Raw genomic sequence first — 8,471 nt, forward strand, 5'->3', positions numbered from 1 at the left:
ATGTTAGAGACTTCATTCTAGTCATTTCCTAGTTTTTAATTCTCCTGTGTAAAATCTGAAAGGAACAAATGTCATGAGAAGTTTTTTTTTCAAGTTTTTTGAGAATTTCCTCAAACTTTTATTTTTAAGAGACCACCCACCTTTTTCTTTCCGTAGGAGTCGGTAAATTTTATGGGTCTGGCTTCCGGTCTTTTTTAGGTGTATATACAGTATCTCATAAAAAAGAGTACACCCCTCACATTTCAGCAATCATTTTGGTACATCTTCTTAAGGGACAGTACTATAGAAATGAAACTTGGACAGTGTTGGGGAAAGTTACTTTTAAACGTAATGCATTACAATATTGAGTTACTCCCTAAAAAAGTAACTAATTACATTGCTTAGTTACTTTTTATGTAAAGTAATGCGTTTCTTTACTTTTGTGTTTCTTTTTAAATCTGGGCAGGGTTTGCTTGTGTTTTTAATATAAAAAGTGCTGCTTTTGGCAAAATGTAAAAGCCTTCAAAGCCTAGGCTTTGAGAAAAGTGAATTCACGTCTGTACAGTAGACCGCAGAAAAAAATATCAGCTCTTCAGCAATATAAAAAAAGAAAAACACGTTAGATTATGTTGAGTAATTTTTGCTTATTAGTATGGTTGAATTGGATCATTGAAGGTTGGCAGCAAAGTCATCAGTCAATAAAATGGTAAATAAATGCATAAAGGATATTTGTATTATTAAACATTTAATTATTGTCATATTCTGTTGAATTACACTGTTTTTATTCATTTTGAGGAATACTGAATCTGTTTTTTGTGAGATGAATTAATGCATGTTCACATTTATTCTAAAATAATATCTTACTCCTGATTTCTCTCAACATGGGGAAAGGAGAGCTTTTAATCAATAAATGGGGGGGAAAGTAACTGGCGTTACTTATTTGAAAAAAAGGAACTCGGATATTTTCTTGTCAAATAAAAAGTATTGTGTTACTTTACTAGTTACTTGGAAAAAGTAATAATATTACGTAACTTGTGTTACTTGTAATGCGTTATTCCCAACACTGAACTTGAATATATTTTAGAGTAGTCAATCTGCAGCTTGTATAACAGTGTATATTTACTGTCCCCTAAAAATAACTCAACATACAGCCATTATTGTCAAAACAGCTGGCAACAAAAGTGAGTACACCCTAAGTGAACTTGTCAAAACTGTGTCCAAAGTGTCAATATTTTGTGTTAGCACCATTGTTATCTAGCACTGCCTTCATCATTCTGCGCATGGAATTCACCAGAGCTGCACAGGTTGTTGCTGGGATCCTCTTCAAATCCTCTATGATCATCATGGAGCTGCTGGATGTTAGACACATGGTGCTTCTCCACCTTCCGCTTGAGGATGCCCCATAGGTGCTCAATAGGGTTCAGGTCAGATCACCTTCACCTGCACCTTCCTCAGCAAGGCAATTGTCATCTTGGTGGTGTGTTTGGGGTCATTATCATGTTGGAAAACTGCTGTTCGGCCCAGTTTCTGCAGGGAAAGCATCATGATCTGCTTCAGAAATGTACAGTACATAATGGAATCCATGTTTCCCTCAATGAACCACAGCTCCCCAGTTCCAGCAGCACTCATGCAGCCCCAAGACCATGATGCTACCACCACCATGCTTGACTGTAGGAGAGACACAGTTTTCTTGGTACTCCTCTCCAGGGCATCACCACACATGCTGGACACCATCTGAGCCAAACAAGTTTATCTTAGTCTCATCAGACCATAGGACATGGTTCCAGTAATTCATGCTCTTGGACAGGTCAGGTTGTCTTCAGCAAACTGTTTGTGGGCTTTCTTGTAAGCCAGCTGCAGAAGAGGCTTCCTCCTCGGATGACGCCAATGCAAACTGACTCGTTGCAGTGTGCAGCGTATGGTCTGAGCACTGACAGGCTGATCTTCTACTTCTGCAACCTCTAAAGCAATGTTGGCAGCACTCATGCATCTGTTTTTTGAAGCCAGGTTCTGCACCTGACGCACAGAACGAGTACTCAACTTCGTTGATCGACCCTTGGAACCCGTCTTGGAAAACCTCTGTATGACCCTGGCCACAATACTGTAACTCTGTTTCAGGTTGTTACTGAAACTCTTATAGCCAAGGCCATCTTTGTGGAGAGCAACGATTCTAATTCTCAAGTATTCACAGAGTTCTTTGCCATCAGGTGCCTTGTTGAACATCCGGTGATCAGTATGAGAGAATTGTACTCAAAGCACCACATTTTAACTGCTCTAATAGAAGATACACAACTTTGTATGGTCCTGTCAAGCAGACAAAAACATGAATATGATGAATAGGACATGTGGCTTTGCATGGTTAAATGACATCACTTAGGGTGTACTCACTTTTGTTGCCAGCTATTTTGACAATAATGGCTGTATGTTGACTTATTTTCAGGGGACAGTAAATATACACTGTTATACAAGCTGCACATTGACTACTCTAAAATATGTTTTCATATTTTTCATTTCTATAGTATTGTTCCTTAAGAAGATATACTAAAAACGTTGATGAAATGTGAGGGGTGTACTCATTTTTGCAAGATACGGTATAACACACACACACACACACACACACACATTTGTCAGCTTACCCCTGCATTTGAAAAATTGTATGTTTTAGATAATGTAACTGGTCCAGAATTTGTTATTTGAGCATCTTTCAGTTGATTTAAAGTTTTTTGTATTCACAAATGCATTTTTAAAAATACAATTATTTTGTAATTATTTTATGGGAGTTATGTGCTATTTCAGAAATGTTAGATGTTGTTAGACACTATATTGCAGTCATTCCCTAGTTTTTAATTCTCCTGTGTAAAATCTGAAATGAATACATGTCATGAGAAGTTTTGTTGAAGAATATCCACCTTTTTCTTTCTGTAAGAGTGGGCGTGACCATTTGTAAATTTTATGGGTGTGGCTTCCGGTCTAATCTGCATCCATCTATATTTCGCTGTACGAAACAGCTTGTTAAGCAGCTTGATATTTTAAATACGTGTCCTACTATGTTATTTTAATGCATTATAGTAATTATGAACACACTGGTTTGTAGTGCAAAGTTTTACCGTTTACTGCACGTTGTTATTCTTCTCGTTATTTCCCTATAAGAATAAAAAAAAGGTGAAAAGGTTTTAAGTATAAATTTGCTGGATGCATAAATTTGTAACCACATGTGATTTTCAGCCACATGTGGTTATAAATTTATGCATCCAGCAAATTCCAAAAAGGAAAAAGTTGCTCTATAACAGCATATTTAACACAAGAGCAGTGGCATTAATTTTAATATGTGCATGGGAAAAGGCAGTATGGATGGATATTATTGGTTAGATCTTAGTTGTTTGGTCCAAATTCTCTGTTGACTTTTTCTGGGGGTTTCTATTAAATACAACCACAGACCCCCATCAGTTCAGTGGTTGTACTCAAACAGAGCTCATTCTGAAAGCTTTTCCCACTTTACCAACATTTGCACTGGTTTCACATTACCGTTCATCATTTATGAGTCCATCATCAGTAATCCCATCTTGTTTTTCTTTACAACATAAACCAGGGGACTATTTGGTTATGCTGTCAAACAGCATACACTATCTTTTAGACAGTCTTTAGTTCAGTGTTTGAGTCTAGAGTTCCCATAGCGCTGTAGATCAGATGTTTTGGAATTGTTTTCAATGTCAGAATTCTTGACAGATTACAAACAGTTCATTTTTAGTCACTGGGACCCTGTGGGGACAAAAAGAATTTACTTTGATCCGAAGGCCAAAGTCTACGACAACTATTTTTAAGACAAACACTCTGTGTCATTTAGTCAGAACTCTTTGACCCTGACTTGAGGCATCACGGGAGTTGATTAACATATTTGAGGCTATTTGTATTTTCAGTGCTACCATTCTGGGAAAAGGTGGTATATCTGTGGTGAATGAAATCCTCCCCATTGTTTCAGACGGTAGGTGAGAGGTACGGATGTGGTTCCCCCAACCCTGATTCTGCCATTCACCGCACTCCCTCGCCAGAACACACAGCGTGGGAAGTGGGAGCAGAGGGAAGAGCACTCCACTAATGGGAATTGTACGAAGGAAGGAGAATGGGGTATGATAGGATTTCAAGGCATTCTGTTTTATCATTGATTGCAGGAATGAGTTTTGGCAGACTCCCAAAGCCCGCAATATGCCACCTCTGTTTTAGTGATTAATGAAGCATCTTGCCACCGGGGGGCTATTTTCCTTGGGAAGGGACTCTGGAAGTTGCAACACAGGGATTTACACGTTGTTGAACAAGAAAAACAAAATGGTCCCAATAGGAGAGGGCCTTTAATTAGATGCATACGTGATGTTTTTCTCAAAGATAATTTTAGAAGATTCCATTTTAAACTATGAAGTTAGATGAAGACTGCAATTCACAATTCATATTATATAAGGGGCCAGAAATAGTGCAGTTTATAACTTTTACTATCTATAAATGCGTTACTGTTTGCGGGCAGTAAGATTTTTTAAAGATTTTTATAGAAGTCTCTTATGCTCATCAAACTTGCATTTGTTTGATTAAAAAAAGAAGTTGTTATATGCAACCACTGACTACAAAATCATTTATATAGATCATTTTTTTGAAATCGAGATTTATACATCTGCATGGTTTGTTAGGATAGAACAATATTTAGCCGAGATACAGCTATTTGAAAATCTGGAATCTGATGGTGAAAAAAAAAAAATCTAAATATTGAGAAAATTACTTTTAAAGTTGTTTGAATGAAGTTCTTAGCAATGCATATTACTAATCAAAAGTTTTGATATATTTACGGTAAGAAATTTACAAAGTGTCTTCATAGAACATGATCTTTACTTAATATCCTAATTATTTTTGGCATAAAAGAAAAATCTATCATTTTGACCCATACAATGTATTGTTGCTACAAATGTACCCGTGCTATTAGACTGGTTTTGTGGTCCAGGATCACATACTGTGAAATAATATAATAATTTAACTCAAGAATTTATTATTATTATCAACATTTGATGAATAAAAAGTTTAAAATAAAATTTTTTTTTAAAATAGCATTTTAGCAAAGTTTTTTGACATTATCAATGCCTTTATTGTCACTTTTGATCAACTGAATGTGTCCTTTAATTAAACAAATAAATACAAAAAATATTAAGCAGCACAAGTGTTTCCAATATTAATAATAAAAGTAATAAATCAGTATATTAGAATGATATCTGAAGGATTATATGACACTGAAGGCTGGAGTAATGGCTGATAAAAATTCAGCTGCATCACAGGAATAAATGACATTTTTTTTTGTAATAAAATGTTACTATTTTTTTTTGTATTAATTCTATTAATGGCAGTGTATATATATATATATATATATATATATATTATATAAATAAATAAATAAATAAATTGTTTATACACAGATAGATAGATAGATAGATAGATAGATAGATAGATAGATGATGGTTTACGTAATGTAAATGTGTTATTTTACTTTCTCTTGGTTAATAAAATGGAAAAAAATGTAGGAATTGTAGGAATTGTACATGATCCCTAAGCAGTGATATTCATATTCATTTGGAGCAAAGGAAATGAAGAACTCTGATAAGCTGTAGAGCTCGGAGACTGTATGTACTTCCTGCGAGCACGGAAAACACGAGGTGTGCGTGAAAGCTACATTTGTGCTTGAAGCCAGAATATGATGAACCCTAACCCTCCCAACATCCTTCCCTTGTTTGTTTATAGCTCATATTCCTGAATCAGTTTACATGTCTCACAACCTTCATAACAAGCCAATAACACCGCCAATCCTCAAACAGTCAAGTGCACTTTTACAAACAGTTTATCTTCAATATGTCAAGCAGAAACGGCAATAGTATGCACATTTTTCACCTTTAGCATTTTAGCGCCAAAGCTGGGGGGCACTGTTGGCCCTTAGGAAGTTTAGTGTTTGGAGCCCTGTTGTGATGGGAATGATGGAGAAGCCCTTCCTTTTCTTGCTCACAGAGGTATTGTCCTGGTGACAGACAGACTGCCGTCACCTCGCCCCGTTCAGGAAATGTGTCTCTGAGACCAAGAAGCAGGAGGAAGAACGCACAGATGACAAACAGCCTAACCATCTCCACCAAGAATCTTATAATAGTTAGCCTAACCTTACTGGAAATCATGCTATACACCTTTTCTTCAGTGCAGAAGTAAGCCTATGGCCGTGACATCTGGTTCATTATCCGCTATAGGGAAAGAGAAGAACAACAATGTGCAGTAAACGGTAAAACTGTTTGCACTACAAACCAATGTGTTCATAATTAAGAAAATACATTAAAACTAGGTTAAAAAGTCTGGAAAGACAATCTTTGAAGTTGGCTTGAGAAAGCTAAAACAGAAAATTTAAAAAGTTTTAAAAGCTAGAAGTTTGAATGGTTTCAGTTTGAAGTAATTTAAAGTATAAAAAGATTAGATGATAGATAGATAGATAGATAGATAGATAGATAGATAGATAGATAGATAGATAGACAGACAGACAGACAGACAGACAGATAGATAGATAGATAGATAGATAGATAGATAGATAGATAGATAGATAGATAGATAGATAGACCAACAGACAGACAGAGAGATAGATAGATAAATAGATAGATAGACAGATAGATAGACAGACAGACAGAGAGATAGATAGATAGATAGATAGATAGATAGATAGATAGATGGATAGACAGACAGACAGACAGAGAGATAGATAGATAGATAGATAGATAGATAGATAGATAGATAGATAGATAGATAGATAGATAGATAGATAGATAGATAGATAGATAGATAGATAGATAGATAGATAGATAGATAGATAGATGGATGGATGGATGGATGGATGGATGGATGGATGGATGGATGGATGGATAGATAGATGGATAGACAGATAAGACAGTCCTTAGCTGGTTTATGCTGGTCATGTTGCTGGTCAAGGCCCAGCATAAACCAGCAAAGGACCATCTTAATCCAGCACCAAAACATACCTAACCAGCATCCCAGCATCAAAACATGCCTACCAGCATATGCTGTTTTTTTTCACCAGGGAGATAGGGAGATAGATAGATAGATAGATAGATAGATAGATAGATAGATAGAACTAGCATGTTGTTATAATGATTAGCAAGTTACTAGCATGTTGCTAGCATGATTAGCATGTTGCTAGCATGATAAGCATGTTACTAGCCTGTTGCTGGCACGTTTCTAGCATGATTCTAGCATGAGTAGCATGCTACTATCATGTTGTTAACATGATTTCATAATGATTAGCATGTTAGTAGCATGTTGCTAACATGTTTAGCATGTTACTAGCATGTTAGTAGCATGATTATCAAGTTACTAGCATCTTGTTAACATGTTGCTAAGATGATTAGCATGTTGCTAGCACGTTTAGCACGTTATTACCATGTTGTTAGCATTATTTGTGAGTCACTGGGACTTTGCTAACATGTTTACCATGTTACCAGAGTTTTGTTAGCATGATTAGTGAGTTACTAGCATGTTACTAGCATGATTCTAGGATGATTAGCATGTTGCTAGCATGTTTAGCATGTTACTACCATGTTGTTAGCATTATTTGTGAGTCACTGGCACGTTGCTAAATGATTAGCATGTTTATCATGTTCCCAGAACTTTGTTAGCATGATTAACGAGTTACTAGCATGTTACTAGCATGATTCTAGCATGATTACTATGATTCTAGTATGATTAACAAGTTACTAACATGTTACTAGCATGTTTCTAGCATGATTAATGAGTTACATGTTATTAACATGTTAGCATGATTAGCAAGTTGCTAGCATGTTTCTTTGATTAGCGAGTTACTAACATGTTATTAGCATGTTTCTAGCATGATTAGCATATTGTTAACATGTTAGCATGATTAGCAAGTTACTAGCATGTTTCTATCATGATTAGCAAGTTAGTTTGAATGAGTACGTAGTACGTAGATAAGAAGCTTGATTGAGTCTCAAGGGATTCTGGATGTTTTGACAGTTGGAGTTTGAATAGTCTTGGCTCATTGTCATTGTAAGTCTATGGGATTTTTCCCAGTTTTATTCATTATTTTTAGGAAAATTGTAAGTCCGATCAGTTAGAAAAGATATAGCACACTCTGTCAGATCAGTCTGGAGAACTGGGCTGAGTTTGGAGTTTTTAGAGTTAAAGCTCTATGAGATACAGTCAGAAAATTTAGTTTCAGAAGAAGAAGAAGCATTTAAATAGCATTTCAGTAAGCTGGCTTTCACAGGCCAGCTTAATAACATGATAAGACACACCAATTTGCAATATCAAGCAGCAAAAGAGCTGTTTTGCACAGCTAAAAATAGCTGGATGTAGATGAGATAGTAGAAAAAATGCAGTACTTCTGTGCATTTTTATTTATTAGAGGCAGACGTGTACTAGTACAAACGCAATCATGACTCTGAAAAGGTGCTATA

This window comes from Labeo rohita, chromosome 14, assembly GCF_022985175.1.
Source record: "Labeo rohita strain BAU-BD-2019 chromosome 14, IGBB_LRoh.1.0, whole genome shotgun sequence".
Taxonomy (NCBI): domain Eukaryota; kingdom Metazoa; phylum Chordata; class Actinopteri; order Cypriniformes; family Cyprinidae; genus Labeo; species Labeo rohita.